At 38.1% G+C, this 19606-nt stretch overlaps 1 long non-coding RNA gene across 2 annotated transcripts; it reads left to right on the top strand.

Annotated features, from left to right (window-relative positions):
* The first annotated feature begins 229 nt into the window (after positions 1–229).
* LOC115489152 lies at positions 230–18758 on the top strand. Of its 2 annotated transcripts, XR_003953119.1 has the most exons (4): positions 230–390; positions 11096–11290; positions 13254–13364; positions 13612–18758. It is a non-coding gene; the product is annotated as an uncharacterized LOC115489152 (long non-coding RNA). The 2 variants fall into 2 exon arrangements; XR_003953118.1 differs by lacking the exon at positions 13254–13364 and having other exon boundaries at positions 237–390.
* Positions 18759–19606: the final 848 nt, after the last annotated feature.

Below are 19606 nucleotides of genomic sequence, written 5' to 3'. Positions count from 1 at the left end.
TTTCTCTGGCCTGCCTATTCAAAATAGTCAACAGATCTTGTAATTGTTAGCTGTTATCCATTGCCCAAACAATGGTCCACCATCAGAGTCTCTGAACATTCTAATATACTACTAAAGAAGCAAAAATAGTAAGCTAACCCATGAAACATGTCTCTAGTGTATGGAACTGCATGTCCCAAAGTAGTCTTTTCTATTTAATGTGGGATTCTATCATTATCTTTCTTCAGGTTTAACATGTTTCCAAAATGAAAAAAGACACATGGTACAAAAGAGTTGTAAAGTATATTTCCCAAACCATCAATGTTTGTGACATAATGAAATTGCATCTTCCAGAGTACATCCTGCTTTAACTCAATGAGCACCAAAGAAAAACAATAATAATCTTTTAGGGTAAGTAATTTGTTGGAAAATGCCTCAACAGTAGTTCAAACTGTATATTCAACATGCTACATCTGTCCCTAATGAAATTTTAGTACATCTCTTAATGGGTTCCAAGGATACTTCCCTTTAGAATGAGTTATTTGAAACTTAGTATTTATTTCCCCATTGTTCTGCATTAGTTGAATTAACAAAAGTCACTATAAAAACAATCAGTTCTCAAAATTCATACAAAGAACAGTTTTGTTTTGGCCTTCTTTAACCAATGATGTTCCTATGAATTCTTTTAATTTGAAGATTTATCTCATTTCAACACAATTAGTGGGTGTCCTATTCCAATGATTGTAGAACCATATGAACCATCTCCATTAAGGAGCTATGGTAGAGAGTATTATAAAGTAATTTCTAAAATAATAACTGAAAATTTAGAATCGACCCACAAAATCTGTAATGAGCTCCCAGGATATGAAGAGCTGAATGAATCTGAGATGAAAACAAATACAGGATCTGGGATGTGATTTTGAACACTGGGACACAGATTATCTCTTGATAATTACATTAGTACATTAATATAGTACCAGACAGAGTCTGCAGGAGAGGTCCAAGGGGAGAGGATTTGAAATCACCTGGAAAAACAAAGGGCATGTAGGAAAAGGTTGTGGGGAGGAGCATCCTTCACCATTGGGAAGTGAAGAAGGAATATAGAGGATATGGGGGAGATGGAGGAAGGCCACCTTATAGATAGTCAATGGATATGTTGGAGATGTGCCTCAGTCCGATGGTTTCTTTTTTTTTTTTTCCATTTTTTATTAGGTATTTAGCTCATTTACATTTCCAATACTATACCAAAAGTCCCCCTTACCCACCCACCCCCACTCCCCTACCCACCCACTCCCCCCCTTTGGCCCTGGCGTTCCCCTGTACCGGGGCACACAAAGTCTGCGTGTCCAATGGGCCTCTCTTTCCAGTGATGGCCGACTAGGCCTTCTTTTGATACATATGCAGCTAGAGTCAAGAGCTCAGGGGTACTGGTTAGTTCATAATGTTGTTCCACCTATAGGGTTGAAGATCCCTTTAGCTCCTTGGGTACTTTCTCTAGCTCCTCCATTGGGAGCCCTGTGATCCATCCATTAGCTGACTGTGAGCATCCACTTCTGTGTTTGCTAGGCCCCGGCATAGTCTCACAAGAGACAGCTACATCTGGGTCCTTTCGATAAAATCTTGCTAGTATATGCAATGGTGTCAGCGTTTGGATGCTGATTATGGGGTGGATCCCTGGATATGGCAGTCTCTACATGGTCCATCCTTTCATCTCAGCTCCAAACTTTGTTTCTGTAACTCCTTCCATGGGTGTTTTGTTCCCACTTCTAAGGAGGGGCATAGTGTCCACACTTCAGTCTTCATTTTTCTTGAGTTTCATGTGTTTAGGAAATTGTATCTTATATCGTGGGTATCCTAGGTTTTGGGCTAGTATCCACTTATCAGTGAGTACATATTGTGTGAGTTCCTTTGGGATTGTGTTACCTCACTCAGGATGATGCTCTCCAGGTCCATCCATTTGGCTAGGAATTTCATAAATTCATTCTTTTTAGTAGCTGAGTAGTACTCCATTGTGTAGATGTACCACATTTTCTGTATCCATTCCTCTGTTGAGGGGCATCTGGGTTCTTTCCAGTTTCTGGCTATTATAAATAAGGCTGCTATGAACATAGTGGAGCATGTGTCCTTCTTACCAGTTGGGGCTTCTTCTGGATATATGCCCAGGAGAGGTATTGCTGGATCCTCCGGTAGTACTATGTCCAATTTTCTGAGGAACCGCCAGACTGATTTCCAGAGTGGTTGTACAAGCCTGCAATTCCACCAACAATGGAGGAGTGTTCCTCTTTCTCCACATCCTCGCCAGCATCTGCTGTCACCTGAATTTTTGATCTTAGCCATTCTCACTGGTGTGAGGTGGAATCTCAGGGTTGTTTTGATTTGCATTTCCCTGATGATTAAGGATGTTGAACATTTTTTCAGGTGCTTCTCTGCCATTCGGTATTCCTCAGGTGAGAATTCTTTGTTCAGTTCTGAGCCCCATTTTTTAAGGGGGTTATTTGATTTTCTGAGGTCCACCTTCTTGAGTTCTTTATATATGTTGGATATTAGTCCCCTATCTGATTTAGGATAGGTAAAGATCCTTTCCCAGTCTGTTGGTGGTCTTTTTGTCTTATAGACAGTGTCTTTTGCCTTGCAGAAACTTTGGAGTTTCATTAGGTCCCATTTGTCAATTCTCGATCTTACAGCACAAGCCATTGCTGTTCTGTTCAGGAATTTTTCCCCTGTGCCCATATCTTCAAGGCTTTTCCCCACTTTCTCCTCTATAAGTTTCAGTGTCTCTGGTTTTATGTGAAGTTCCTTGATCCACTTAGATTTGACCTTAGTACAAGGAGATAAGTATGGATCGATTCGCATTCTTCTACATGATAACAACCAGTTGTGCCAGCACCAATTGTTGAAAATGCTGTCTTTCTTCCACTGGATGGTTTTGGCTCCCTTGTCGAAGATCAAGTGACCATAGGTGTGTGGGTTCATTTCTGGGTCTTCAATTCTATTCCATTGGTCCACTTGTCTGTCTCTATACCAGTACCATGCAGTTTTTATCACAATTGCTCTGTAGTAAAGCTTTAGGTCAGGCATGGTGATTCCACCAGAGGTTCTTTTATCCTTGAGAAGAGTTTTTGCTATCCTCGGTTTTTTGTTATTCCAGATGAATTTGCAAATTGCTCCTTCTAATTCGTTGAAGAATTGAGTTGGAATTTTAATGGGGATTGCATTGAATCTGTAGATTGCTTTTGGCAAGATAGCCATTTTTACAATGTTGGTCCTGCCAATCCATGAGCATGGGAGATCTTTCCATCTTCTGAGATCTTCTTTAATTTCTTTCTTCAGGGACTTGAAGTTTTTATCATACAGATCTTTCACTTCCTTCGTTAGAGTCACGCCGAGATATTTTATATTATTTGTGGCTATTGAGAAGGGTGTTGTTTCCCTAATTTCTTTCTCAGCCTGTTTATTCTTTGTGTAGAGAAAGGCCATTGACTTGTTTGAGTTAATTTTATATCCAGCTACTTCACCGAAGCTGTTTATCAGGTTTAGGAGTTCTCTGTTGGAATTTTTAGGGTCACTTATATATACTATCATATCATCTGCAAAAAGTGATATTTTGACTTCCTCTTTTCCAATTTGTATCCCCTTGATCTCCTTTTGTTGTCGAATTGCTCTGGCTAATACTTCAAGTACTATGTTGAAAAGGTAGGGAGAAAGTGGGCAGCCTTGTCTAGTCCCTGATTTTAGTGGGATTAGTCCGATGGTTTCTGAGGTCTCTATGTTCCTTGGTGCCAGTGATTATTCTAGAATCCAGATCCCCTAGTGACTTAGCCCGGGGTAGATAGACACTTGATAACCCCAGGTAAATGAACTTGAAACATTTCTATTCCTCTAAAAAACATTGTTGCCAACACTAAGTCTTTAGAAGATATTTCTTAAATATTTTTAAGCACTACAAATATATGTAAAAGCAGAGAGAGAGAAATACCTTAGAACTTGTCTGAGATATTTGAAAATTACCTTGGTATGTTTTTCTTAAATTATAAGAATGTAGATCTTGATGGCTTCAGTAAAGCTGCAAATGATAATTATATTGTCCATTTTATTATTCATATCTGTTATGACTACTTGATTACTCATACCTCCCACTTTACTTGAACCAAGTCTTCATAATTGGAGAGATTAAATTTTCACTGTGCTGCAAAAGGTTTCTTTCATTATCCAGTATAATTTAGATAAGAACAAATTCCAATTTGACTGGCAGAGCTTGTTTTAAACCTCTCTCAAAAAATTCCCTTTGTGGGTTCCTTTATTTTAGATACAAAATTCATCTGTGATTTTTGTTGAAGACTGTGGTTTAGAAATCATGTCTGAATGAATGATTGATAATAGGATGATAAAAGAAATAGGAATATTGTATTGCTTGGCTTGCTGCTGTTCCTTTTTGCATAAATCACTTGCTTAATGTGCTCTGGACCTTGTCCCAGTCTCAGATTTTGTGACTACTAATACCACCACCACTGCTTCTGTTGGCCTGGCCAGCATAGCTACCCATCACTCCTACCAGACTAGCCATCATGGCTTTATGCATGGAATCTACAGAATTCTTTCGAGCAAGCTTGTGAACCATCTCACCAGATACTGCTCTCAGAACCTCAACCAGGAACCTAACAATAGTGCACCAAACCCAAATAGTGCTCCAGCTATTACGTATTGCTACAATGGCTGTTGGATGAATACCAGTGGCAGTCAGTGCCAGCATATGGAACAGAGTTAATTTGCTTGAGTGGACATCATAAGGATGCAGCACTGGGGAAGTCAAAGAATGAACCTAACTGGAGAAAAACAACATGGATTATAGTTTAGAGCAAGGTCAGAGAAGGAACACAAAGACTCCCCAGATACAATTCAAAATTAAACCATTCAGTCTTCATACATTGTATCCTCACACAAATCTCTTCAGCCCTTATATCAGTTTTCCCCCCAAGATACACACAAGGTCATTTTAGCCAGCCTGCTCTCGTACTGTTCTTGTGTTATCATTGTCTCTCCTCTCTACTCCCTTTTCTTTTTCTAGTCTCAGAGTACACAGGCTTGCCCAGTTTTTAGGGTCTCAGCATCTCATCATTCTGAGAAAAGATGGGCCTGTGCTAACTGATTGAATTTCTTTGCCCCATTTTCTTTTCAGTCTACTTTTAGTCAGAATGCTCACAGCACCCATACCTCCCATTTTGCTTTTTTTTTTTTTACATTTTTCCTTCTCTTACATTCCCCTACCCCCATTCTTTCTTATCTTTCAATCTAATGCTGATAACTAGTCCTACCACATAGCCCATTTTAATTTTGCTTTTAAGATTTTTTCTTTTGTTTCTATTCATACTCATAGAAACACAATCTACTACTATACAAAGTGCTATCAATAACTCTTTACTTTCGAAATAATTGATATTTAAGTGATTATTATTTTATAACAGAGTGTTACCTTAATCATGTAGTTATGTTCACCACTGAACAGTGGCTGTTGTTTTAAGTAATATTCAGCTTTTATGGAATGACTGTGGACATGTTAAACATGATCAGTGCAAGAAGAAAGATGATATGATGTAAAGCAACAGAAACACCACAAGCAATTATCTAACTTTAAATGCTCAAGTCATGACACGAAAATACAAATAATATGAAAAACCAAAATAACACATCTCCTCAAAAATCTATAAATCCCAAAGTAATGGCTCACAATAAATGATTCAGATAAAATTCCATATAAAAATTAAAAATAATGATGATAAATATATTCAAGTAAATAAAAGAGATAAAGAATACACTCTTGAATATATGCCAAGTAAATACACACAAAATAATCACCAGATTGAAATAAAGAAGTCAGTGTAAGATACAAAAATAATAATTCAGTAAAGAGAAATACTGAAGGAAACCAAACTGAAAATTATGCTAGGAACAATAGGTTCAATAAACCAAATAAAAGCCCAGTAGGAGTTACTCCAATATAATATATGATAGAAAAAAAAGCAAAAAACAAAAAAACAAAACAGAATATCAGGCCTTGAAGACAAAGTGGAAGAATTTATAGATTCAGCCAAAGACAGTGAAAATAAACATGTATAAAAGGTACATACAAGATCTTGGGGACATGATGAAAAGAATAAACCTAGAGACTACAAGGATGGAAGAAAAATTCTATGCTGAGGGTATATAAATATTTTCTAAAGATTTATGGACTACAGTTATAAACACCATGATCCACCATATGGGTTCTGGGATTTGAATTCTAAAACTCTGGATGAAACACCAGTACTCTTAACTGCTGATCCATCTTTCCAACCCCAAAAATATTTTCAGTAAGTACAGCAGAAAATTATCCAAGTCCATGTATAAGAGGTATAAATAGCATTAGACACGATAAAGATAAAAAAGTCCTCACAGCACCTCACGGTTAAAACACTATGCAGAAAAGAGAAAGTATTTGGGAAGCTACAAGATATAGATGATATAGAATAAAGATAAAGGAAAGGCTTTCAGAATAACAATGGCTTTCTCAATATAAACTTCAAAACCCCAAAGGGTTAAGTTCAGTTACAAAGTAAATACCAACTCAGACTACAATATGATCTTTCATGGTTGATTGAGAAAGAAAGAGATTCCATGATAAAAACAGGCTAAAGGAACTCATAATCTGTAAGCTAGCCTGACAGAGAATACCAGAAGGAATTCTTCAGAGTAAACATAATTATAATCTCATCCAACAGCTCCAGTGAAGACTAAATTACGCTAGAACTCTTGTTAAGCAAAGGAGGATTAGTAAAATGCCAAACATTACAAAATTACAGGAGTCAACATAAACTTCTAACAATAACTCTGAACATTAACAGCCCTAATTCCAAAATCTAAAGACACAGAATAACAGGTTGAATAAAAAAGGCAAAATATTTCTGCTTGTTGCCTAAAAAAGACAACCAAACATCAAAAATACATACTAGTTTAGGGTGAAAGGATGAAAAAATACATTCCAAGCAAATGAAGCCAGGAAACAGTGAGTATTGCCATCCTAATATCTGACACACAGAGTTAAAATCAAAGGTAGTCAGAAGTAAAAAAAAAAAACAAAAACAAAAACGAAAACAAAACAAAACAAAACAAAACAAAACAAAAACAAAAATGGTGGTCAGGAGAGTCTAAAAAGGTCACTTCAGAGTGATCTTTACAAATCTAAATAATATGCAGTGAACACAGATATACACATTTTCTCAAAACAAATACTACTAGATACAAAATTACAGACTATCCCCAATAGTGATTTCAATACTCTTGCAGATTGACAGGACATGAAGACCAACGATTAGCAGAGAAGCATCTGAGTTAAATTATGTCATAGATGAATTGAACCTAAGAGACATCTACAGAGTAGTACATCCAAACACTCCACAAGACACATTTTCAGCAGATGATAGACTTTCCAAACTTGTTCACTTATCATGACACAAAGCAAAGCCCATAAATATATGAAAATTGAAGTAGTTTACTTCAGTCTACCCCTCTCCTGTGAAATAAAGCAGGAGATAGTCAATAGCAAGGAAAACATGCAGAACCATGGAGATTAAACAACACACAATAGAAAGATAAATGTGTCATTGAAGAATTTGAGAAAAACACCAGAGAATTCCTGGAATTAAAGAAAAGGAAAATACGTCCTGACAAAACCTATGATAAAATAGTGGCAGTCCTAAAAGAAATTCATAGCTCTAATTGCATACAGGAGAAAATCAAAGAGATCAAATAAGCAACACAATAATGAGATATTGGAAATATTCACACACACACACACACACACACACACACACACACACACACACACACACACATACACACACAGAAAAGTAGTACGGGGAAAGACATAATTAGTAGCAAGATAGAAAATAATGAAATAGAAACAACAAATAATAGAACCATTGAAACAGAGCTGTTTCTTTGAAAAAGGTAAACAAAAAGAAAAAAAAATATAGTAAAGACCTTAAACAGATGAATCAAAATGAACCAAAAGATCAATAGAGTTATGCCCCAGTGTGGGAGAATGCCAGGGCCAGGAAGCAGGAGTGGGTGGGTTGGGGAGAAGAGGGAGGGGGTAAGGAGTAGGGGGAAGGTGCTTTTAGGAGGGAAAGCCAGGAATGGGGATAACATTTGAAATGTAAATAAAGAAAATATACAATAAAAAAGATCAAGAGAGTTGATCATTATTAATAAAATGAAAAGGGAAAGATTATAATAGATACTAATGAAATCTGAATAAAAAAAAAACAAATCACTGGGGGAGTACTTTAAATATCTGTAGTCAATTAGAAAATCTAAAAGAAATAGATGAATTCCTAGATGTATCTGATCTGCCAAAATTAAATGAAAGATGGGATAAATATCTTAAGTGTATCTATAATTCTTGATGTGATAGCAGAAGTAATAAGTAAATCTCCCCACTAATAAAATCTTCAGGTCTAAATTCATGACAGAATTTTACTAGTCCCTTAATAAAGAATCAACACTAATCTCTAAAATTGTTCTTTAAAACATAAAAGAAAGAAAAAGTACTTCCAAATTCCACTTACAAAGACAACATTTCCCTGAAATTAAAATCAATTAAAGATACAAAAAAGTTGTAGAAAAATTACCCTACCAAATCATCTCAATAAAATATTTCTAAATCCATCACGTTAATGGAGAAATACTAAAGACATTCCCACCCTGATTAGGCATTGGATAGCAAAAAATCTTCTCAAGGATAAAAGAACCTCTGGTGGAATCACCATGCCTGACCTAAAGCTGTACTACAGAGCAATTGTTATAAAAACTGCATGGTACTGGTATAGAGACAGACAAGTAGACCAATAGAACAGAATTGAAGACCCAGAAATGAACCCACACACCTATGGTCACTTGATCTTTGACAAGGGAGCTAAAACCATCCAGTGGAAAAAAAGACAGCATTTTCAACAAATGATGCTGGCACAACTGGCGGTTGTTATCATGTAGAAGAATGTGAATTGATCCATTCCTATCTCCTTGAACTAAGGTCAAATCTAAGTGGATCAAGGAACTCCACATAAAATCAGAGACAGTAAAACTTATAGAGGAGAAAGTGGGGAAAAGCCTCAAAGATATGTGCACAGGGGAAAAATTCCTGAATAGAACAGCAATGGCTTCGGCTGTAAGATTGAGAATTGAAAAGTGGGACCTCATAAAATTACAAAGCTTCTGTAAGACAAAAGACACGGTCAATAAGACAAAAAGGCTGCCAACAGATTGGGAAAGGATCTTTACCTATCCTAAATCAGATAGGGGACTAATATCCAATATATACAAAGAGCTCAAGAAGCTGGACCCCAGAAAATCAAATAACCCCATTAAAAATGGGGCTCAGAGCTGAACAAAGAATTCTCACCTGAGGAATACCGAATAGCTGAGAAAGCACCTCAAAAATGTTCAGCGTCCTCAATCATCAGGGAAATGCAAATCAAAGTAACCCTGAGATTCCACCTCACACCAGTCAGAATGGCTAAGATCAAAAACTCAGGTGACAGTAGATGCTGGCGAGGATGTGGAGAAAGAGGAACACTCCTCCATTGTTGGTGGGATTGCAAGCTTGTACAACCACTCTGGAAATCAGTCTGGCGGTTCCTCAGAAAATTGAACATAGTACTACCGGAGGATCCAGCAATACCGCTCCTGGGCATATACCTAGAATAAGTTCCAACTGGTAATAAGAACACATGCTCCACTATGTTCATAGCAGCCTTATATATAATAGTCAGAAGCTGGAAAGAACCCAGATGCCCCTCAACAGAGGAATAGATACAGAAAATGTGGTACATTTACACAATGGAGTAATACTCAGCTATTAAAAGGAATGAATTTATGAAATTCCTAGACAAAATTTAACCACCATCTGTAGCAAAAGTACTGGAGGGACTAGGAATGACAGGCATTTACCTCAACAAGGAAAGTGAAACTTAAAGACAGCAAGCCACTAAATCCAGGAACAAGATGCAGATGCTCATTTTCTCCTCTCCTACTCAATATAGTGCTTAAAGTATTACCTAGAGCAATGAGATAAGAAAAGGGAGTGGAATGAATACAAACAGGAAAGAAGTAAAAAAAATCCTATTTACAGATGACATTATTTAATATATAAGAGATTATAGTGATTCCTCCAGAAATCATTATAAGAAAAGTTAAATTTTTCAGGAAAATGGATGGAACTGAGAAATACTACCTTAAGCGAGGAATCCCAGGGCAAGAAGGAGAAATGCTGTGTATTTTTCCTCATGTGCAAATCCCAGCTGGCAATTTTTAATATGTATTTATGTGGGAGTGAGGGTGCATGAGGCTGACACACTAGAAAGTTAAAAGAGGAAAAGGAGCCTCTAAATATATGTGATATCAAAGTAAAGGTTAGACAGGGAGGTGCAAGGAGATTATGGAGATAAGTGGGCAAAGATAAGAATCAAGCAAAACTAAGATTATACAAAACATCTACAAGAAATTCTGACAATGGGAAAAATAGCTAAAAAGCAAAATTAGAAAAGCCATAGTTTATTAAATAAAAAAATCCCAGTACAAGGAACAGGGTAACACTCTATGACTTACTGGTTCGAGTATACAGAGCTTCCCAAACAATATAAGCATTTGTATGTGCATTGGTTGTCCACCAAAACAAAAAACAAACAAACAAGAAAAAAAAGTAAGACCCTTTCTTGAAGATATTGCACATTTTGGTCACAGGACATCAAAAAATCAAGTTGAAATTGAAATACATGTTTCTTCCTTATGGGCTAGGGTATGTAGTACTGGGAAGTACTAGGCAGACTCTTGGGAGATAACTGCCATCAAAAGTGCTACCCAGCATGCTGTATTCCTAATCAGCTAGAGAAGTGCCCACTGGTGAAATAGTGGCAAATTAATAACTTATTTCTAATCAGATTTGAAAATTCTCTGCAGGTGTGAATCCATATCTGGTAAAAGCCCATGACTGAGGATGTCAGAGTTCATATTGGGGAAGCTACTGATAATGAACATGATATGCCTATCATATTAACTTCTAAATATTTCATTTGTACCTTAGATATTAGTGCCCCTATCACCATTGGCTAGAGAAGCTTCCTTTTATTGTGGATAACAGCAACTAGAGACTCACAACTGGTCAATCTGCCAAAATGAGATTCTTGAATGCTCGGGAGTAAATGTGACATCCATATCATTTCCCCTAACCTAAGGGAACATCACGGAATAGGAGCTGGAAAGGATGCAAGAGCTAAAGGTAGGAGTGGAGTGAGGTGGAACATTGTTTTAGGAACGTGACATTCCTGCAGCCATTTGATGTCATAGCATTTGTTTACTAGCACCAGAGCTGTGCCAGAGTGGGCTTCTCATACTCATGCCACAGGTGACAACTCATTTAACACACATTATTGCCAATTCACAAGTAACCAGTACAATTGCAAATATACATTGCAGGATGTTTACAATCCTCCATAGCCTTTAGAGAATTGACTTTGGTTGAACCTTTTTAGGCACTGCAGGCACACATGATGACACAGCTTTGGTTCCAGGCTCTGGAGAATGAACACAAAGGCACACTGATAATTAAAGCACTACAGAGAAAACAGTTATGCATTCTTTTCACCCATGTGGTCTCAGGAAAGCTTGTCTAGGAAGGAAGTAATATCTATTTTTTCCTGTTGAGAAATCATTGAAAATAATTTTCTGGTATGGAGCAAACACTAATGAATGGGGGAGGAAGGTAGAGAGATGGCTCAGCAGTTACAAGCACTAGCCACTTTCCACAGGATCTGAGTTCAATTCCCAGCATCCACATGGTGACTCTGTCATTCCAGTTCCAGGGTATCCAATCCCATCTTCTGATTTCCACAGGATGAAATGCTTGTGGTGCACAGATATACATACAGACAAAACACCCGTACAGATAAAATAACAATAATAAGTTAAAATAAAAGTAAACCTATCTTGTTTTTAATAGAAGAAAGAAATGAATGGAAGACAGGTGTGGTGGTGCATGCCTTTAAGCCCAGCATTTAGCAGTCAGTCAGGTGGATCTCTGAGTCTCTGAGTTTAAACTCTGCTTGGTCTATGTAGAGAGTTTCAGGACAGACAGAGTCCCAAAGAAAGGAAAGAAATTAAAGAAAGGAGAGAGACAGAGACAGAGACAGAGAGAGCGGAAGAAGTAGAAGAGGAAGAGGAAGAGATGAAAAGAAAATCCAAGCAAAGTTTGAGACAGTGAGATGGCCCAGTTGGTAAAGGCACTTACTTTCCACCAAGCCAGATGACCTAAGTTCAGTCCTCAGAGATTTGGTAGAAGGAGAGAACTAATTCCTGCAAGTTGTTCTCTGACCTTCACATGAAAGCTGTGCTACACACACACACACACACACACACACACACACACACACACACAATCAAATTAATAAAATTTAAATGACATATGTTTTCAACACTAGGGAAAAATTAATGGAGGTAAAGACATTTCATTTAGTTAAGAGCCACGTGTTGGGTTTATTTTCAACCCAAAAGTTATTTGCTTCAGTACTATGCTGGTTGTTCCTAATTGTCAGCCCAATGGGCCTTACAGCCACCTAGCAGACAAACTTCAGGATGAGTCTTCCAGGACATTTCCAGAGATATTTAACCAGGGAGAGGAGACTCATTCTAAAAGAGGGTGGCAACCTACTATGGGCTGGGATCTTAAACTGAATAAACAATAAACAACAGAAACGCAAACCGAGCAGCAGTGTTCATCTCCCACTGCTTCCTATGGAAGCAATGAGACCAGCCACCGCACAAGCTTGCTGCCACATCTGAGAACCACTCAAGCTGCCTCACCTTCCCCACCATCATGACTTGCATTTCAATCCGCAAGCCAAAGTAAACCTTCCTTTCCTTCCATAGCTCCTAGTCTCTTGTCAGATATTTGGTCGAAGTCATAAGAAAAGTAACTAATGCAGAAAACGGATATTGAAACACTTGACCTTGTTTGTGGTCCTTTTAAAAATGGCTGCATGATTTATTTGTAGGAGGGATGTGGAAGAATTTGGAGCAGCATGCTAGAGAAGCCTTCAGATGCTATAAGCAGTGTGGGTTTTTTTTTTTTTTTTTTTTTTTAAGTTTTGGTTTGTTTTTAATGCATCCCAGGCAGGCCTTGATCTTACTATAGGCAATGATTATACTGAACTTCTGATCCATCTGCTTCTTCCTCCCGAGTACAGGGTCTACATGCAGCACCATGCATGGTTTAGTGGTGCTATGAATGAGAAACACAGGACTTCATTTGTGTATGCCAGACAAGCACTCTCCCAGCTGAGCTACATCCCAGCCCTGTAAGCAGATCTTAATAAAATACTCTGGTGGACATGTGGAAGAGCAGAGTGATGTTAGAAAGGCTGTAGAGACCACTGTCATCACAGGATTTGAGAAAGAAATGAGGAAGGACATGATTGGAAACTGGCTGAGAGTGAGGACATTTGTTTTATGTTGTAGTGGAAATTCGCAGAGTTGGGCAGAGCCTCGGTGTTTATCTTTTCTGAGAAGTGTAACTTGTTTTTCTTCTTTATCTTTTTCTTTCAGATACTGAGCTTTTGCTGACTCTCTGGGCACTGTTTCTCTGAGCTGCCTCCCTACGTTCTTCTGCAACACAAGGCTGATTGCTGACCTGTCTTGAAAATGCCCCCTTTCCTTTCCTTTTTTTTTTTTTTTCTGTCTCCATCTCCCTCCTTCAGGCACCTGACAAGATTTACAGCTTGCCTGCACTTTTGCTTTTCCCTCAGATGCTAATAACATTGCCCTTAACCTTTATTCTGAGTCTGTTAAAATACATGTTACTAACCAAACTAAGAACCCAAGGGGGGACCTCCATATCCCCAGTATTCTTAAACACAAGAAGCCCTGGTATAATTGTTTCTCACTTGTTAAGATCAGTGAAGTCCTTTGTAAGACACAATCAGGAGGCAGTTTCTTGTGACAATTGCTTTTGGTCTCTATATTTCTCCACTGCCAGCCCCGAGGAGAAGCCCTGAAATGAAATTTCCACCTTATTGGGAGTTGCATCTGGTTTTAAGGCAGACCTTTGCAACCCCACAGGCAATTCTGAAAAACTACTCTTTCTGAATTGAGTTTCAGAATTTGGGGACATGATGAAAGAAGTCTCAACAAAAGGTGTCCCAGACTTCCCATTAGGTAAGATATAGAATGTCCTGAAAAGATATTCTCCTTGTTAGGTGAATGGTCTGCTTTTCTGGCACTTGAGAAGTGCTAGAAAGATGGGCTGTAAGCCTTACAGCTCAAAAGAAGTCCTGCTACTGTGAAACCCATGGTTCTTGGCACATTACTGAGGTGTTATGTCCTAGTGGATTTTTATATTGTGTAGGTGGAAACAGTATTGTCAGAAGGAGGACTATCTCATGAAGAATGTCATGTTCTACTCTAAGACCCAATGGAAAGGACACTTTAACCCAGAATTCAGGGTTAGCCTGGCTGCAAACTCTGAAGTGTAGAATTGTGGGCAAGATGGCTAATTAAATCATTCCCTGTTGATATGATATGACATGTTTCTAGTTCAGGCCTGACTCAATTCAAAACCCTTTCTGTTTTGTGGAAATAGGAATTTCTGGAAGTATGAAATATGCAAAACTGATGATCTTACAGTGAATTTAGCCCTAGGGGTTTTAATATTAAGTTTTTACCTTCTATTTAAGGTTTATGAGACATACAAGTCGAAGATGCTGTAGATATAGCAATAGTAAAGTGCTTGCCTGGAAACAATCAAGCTCCCTTATTTGAACGGCCACTGACCAGAGGAAGCATTTCCAGTTTTGACCTGTTCTTTCAGAATTGCTACTATTTACATACATATTGATGAGATATTCTGATGAAGGGACACAGGTCTCAATGTGAAATTCACTTGTTTCACATGCTCCTAGTACACAGAACCTAAAGATGACGTTATACATTTTGAATGTAACTGTCTTTGGACTACTTCCAATCATATGAAGTCAGGTGTGGATTTTGCCACTTGTGGGTTTCTATGAGTGCTCAGAAAGTTGTTGTTGTTTTTGTTAGTTTGCTTGCTTGTTAGTATTTGCTCAGTAAACTTGTAGCATGCAATGGCCATATACAGGTTATCATGGTCAAACAAAGATTTTATAAGATAGTATTGAAAACTGTTGATACTGCAGACTTCTTAGAAAATGAACATTTCCTCCCTCTAATCTGAGATGTTCCTCCCTCCCTAAGTCTCCCCCACCATTAGCAACTGCCCGGGTTTTTCTCTCTTTGTCAGTTTTTTTTAGCAATGAGACTCATGCTTTTCCCTGAAAGAACCCTCACTGCTTCAGTTCAGCTTCTGATTGGTATCCTTTCCATCAGAAACAGCATATTCCATAAAGGACCACTGCCCTGCCCCCCCCCCCCCCAAGGACACAAACCTTGGAAAACAAATTCCTTTTCAGAAAAGTTGCCAAACAAATCTCCCGGTTCTCAAAAAGTAGATGGTACAGCTGCATTTAAGCTATGAGGAGTAAACCTCGATCCTGTTAGGGGTCCACAGAATTTTACCATAGAACCTGGGTGAGTCAAGGTAAGTTTGTTCTTAGTGTCAGTGACACTGAAACAGAGACATACAAAGCCAAGCCAAAGAGACTTATGACAGGTCATTAACCTGGTGCCTATCTATACTTCCTCTTCAGTCAACTTAGGGGATGTTGGCATCATGTAACTAATTGGTTTTTGCCTCTCGAATCTGTTCCAAAGCTATCTTATTATTATTCATCATGTTGCCAATGTCTGTCTTAGATCTCAGTTCACTTAGCCTGAGCAATGGGATGTTACTGTGTGTTCTGGATTATTTCATGTTTGGATAACAATACATACAAGTAGAAATATCCTAGTCATCTTGGTATCATCTCAACAAAGACAAGGAGATGAATAAGTTAACAGCTTTTAAATTAAAATGCAAGAGACCTTTTGAAACATTTTATTGTATTTACTTTCAGTTGTTTTTTGTTGTGCTGATTTTCTCTTTCTTTTGTCACATGAATTAAATGTGCTTAAAATTAAAGGCTCTTCAATTTACTGTAACAATTGTTGAATAGCTGCATACAGCACATACATCCAGAAATACTAAAACTCTTACAGTTGAAAACACTGACTACCTTCTCTTAAATCCTTTCTCACATTAGTGCACATAATGATCCCTGACCACAGTATAAAAGGAATTAGAATTCCCCTCTTCCTCAGTAGTTTACATTAATTTGTTAGATGCTATACAGGGCATTCAGAATTCAGAATAAAGTGAAGACCTTGCAGAGAAGACAGCAGGTAAATGGGAACAGTGTAGAAACCTGCTGGCCATAGCCAGTGTTTAAGGCTTAAGCCTTAAATGTAAGCTATTTCTGTTTTCTAGCCTGTTCTAATTATGTTTTGGTCTATGTAATTTCTATTAATTGTTAGGTCTCTTTTGAAAGGTTATTGGTTTGGATGCATTTTTCTCCTAAAGAATTAACATATGAAAGACTGATTCTCAGCATTCAGTGATTGCCAACCTGTAAGAGACTGAGGCTTTTGAAGGTGATTGGGTCCTGAGGGAAATGTTCTCTCCAAGGAGACTTACTCTAGTGTTGATAGGACTCCAAGTCGTCCTTTGAGAGTGAGTTGTGGAAAGACAAGGCAGACCTTATTCTAACTTCTTTAATGTATTTAGATGAACATATACATAGAAGGGTGCACTGCAACATGATTTTTAAAATTCTTTTTAAAATTAATATATAATGTGATGGTTTCTATATGCTCAGCCCAGGGAGTGGCACTATTAGAAGGTGTGGCCCTGTTGGAATAGGTGTGGCCCTATTGGAGTAGGTGTGTCACTGTGGTGTGGGCTTTAAAACCCTACTCCTAGCTGCCTGGAAGTCAGTGTTCTGCTAGCAGCCTTCAGATGAAGATATAAAACTCTCAGTTTTCCTGTACATTGCCTGCCTGGATGCTACCATGTTCCTGCCTTGATGATACTGGACTAAACGTCTGAACCTTTAAGCCAGCCTCAATTTAATGTTGCCCTTATAAGAGTTGCCTTGGTCATGGTGTCTCTTCACAGCAGTAAAACCCTAACTAAGACATATAATTATGTAATTTTCCCCCTTCCCTTTCCCACCCACTAATCTATTCTCCTTGCTCTCAGACCTTCTTTATTTATGTTTTTGGAATTAAAAATGCATATATATATGGGTGTTTTGTATTCATGTATGTAGGTTTGTGTACCATATATATGTATGGTGCCCTAGAAATGGTATTATAGATGGTTGTGAGCCTCCATGTGGGTGGGAGGAACTGAACCCAGGTCCTTTAGAACCCAGGTCTCTCTCTCTCTCTCTCTCCCTCTACCTCTCCCTCTCTCTCTCTCTCTCTCTCTCTCTCTCTCTCTCTCTCTCTCTCCCTGTCTCTCTCCCTCCCTCCTTCATTCTTTCCTCTCCTCCTCTTTCCTTCCCCTGTCTTTTCTGGTTTGCTGCGGAAAAAAACCATCAAAATGTCCTGTTCTTCATATTCTAAGGGGAGGGGGGAAACCCCAGAACCAGAACAAACAGCACTCCCAACTGTGTATAGGACCTAATAACATTGAATTCCTGAAAGATTCGGTATTTTAATACAAATAGAAAGTGACATGTCTTTTTATCTGCTTGACATTGTCTTCCAGCTTATAATTGGTTTATGGCAGAAACTCTAAGAATGTCAGAACCACCCATTCCCTGTGTATTTATCTGGTGTTATAAGATAGCATCTAATAATGTGATGTTGCTCGAATAAACACCTGGTAGGTGATATGCTACTGATGGCAAACCCTGTATAACCTGACCTGTGAGAACTGAATTTAGTTATCTACACCCCACAATTACACATTCATATTAAACAAAACAGCTAATAAAAGAAACTCTTGGAGTAGATGTGGGAATATAGAGGAAAATATAGGAATTCCCATTTCCTTACACATGTCCCTATGCTAAACTCGAAATTTTCTTTAAAAAAAGGAAAAAAAAAGGCACAAATGGATGGCCCTATTAGAACTACAAGGATTAGACAAAGAAATCATATAGGCATATTGTAATGATATAAACATTGATATTTACATCAAATACAAGAGCCACAAAATAGAGAACACAAACACTGTTAGAACTGAAAGGAGTGACAGCTTTAATATTCTATACACTGCATCTCATAGAAGAAATTTCTGGTTGGATTGTGAAGCAAAAGTCAACCCCACAGTGTGTTTCTGAGACGTACTTATAGCAAATAACTCAAAAGTGTTGGATTGGAATTAAATTACTATTCAAAAATATTACTTTCCACTTTCTTGAGGTGACTCTCACCAGAGGCATAGTACACATACCTAATGAACTCACACATGTCTGTAGGATGGAAAATCCAAACTAAAAGCTTCTACAAATCCAGGTACATTCATCCTAGGCCTTTCCAATAAGCTTATGAAATTAGCTCCTTTTACTTCAAAGTAAGTTTTAAGAGCTGACTGAATCTTAAATGGGAGCTTCACCATGAAATATAAATATTGTGAAGAATATCTGTAGCAAACTATGAAGAGATATATGCAAAGGATATATATTATGTATTATACATGTATTGATATGTATTATTTATGTATATATGTATGTATATATACATAAATATATGTATATGTATACATTATTATACCTATATTAAGTATATATGGTGTGTGTATATATGTATCTGTGTGTGTGTGTGGGGGGTTGCTATTAGTTGCTGGGCTACCTCACAGGCCTCATGTATTTACCTTTTTTTCTGGTTTCCTTGTTTTTATTTTTCCCATTTTGTGGTCCTAGGGTTTGTTCTTAGGCTTTTTTTTTAACCAATTTATTCTCTCATATATTATATTCCCACCAGTTTTCTCTCCTTCCTCTCTTTCCAGTTCATTCGCACCCACCTTCTCCCTCCCCATCCATTCCTCCTCCCTTTCTCTTCAGGGAAGGGAAGGCCTCCTTCCAGGGATATCAACCAAACATGACATACCAAGTTGAAATAAGACTAAGCACCTTTCCTCATATTAAGCCTGGAAAAGGCAACCTAGTAGGAGAAAAAGGATCCCCAGAGCAGCCAAAGGTATCTGAAATAGTTCCTCCCTCCCTGAGTTAGGAATCCCACAGAAAATACCAAGCTACACAACCATAACATTTATGCAGAGGGCCTAGGGTAGACCCAGTCAAGCTCCTTGATTGTCAGCTCAGTTTCAGTGAGCCCCTAATGAATCCAGGTTAGTTGATTTTTTTGGTTTTCTTGTGGTATCCTTGACCCCTCTGGCTCCTACAATCCTTCCTCCCCCTCTTCTACAGGATTCCCAGAGCTCTGTCTAATATTTGGCTGTGGGGAGTGGCTAACCAATGGTTGTTCCACCTTGGGACCTCAAGATGTCACATGGCCACAAGGCCACAGTCCTCCAGACATGCAGCATGTCAAAATGTATCTACTTTCCACTGTTGATTCATACCGGAAGATTAGCTGTCTCAATAAGAAACCCAGATCAATTTCTGGTTTCTGAAAACTA

The sequence above is a fragment of the Mus musculus genome, chromosome X, assembly GCF_000001635.26.
Source record: "Mus musculus strain C57BL/6J chromosome X, GRCm38.p6 C57BL/6J".
Classification (NCBI taxonomy): Eukaryota; Metazoa; Chordata; class Mammalia; order Rodentia; family Muridae; genus Mus; species Mus musculus.
This window is presented reverse-complemented; position numbering and strand designations above follow the sequence as displayed.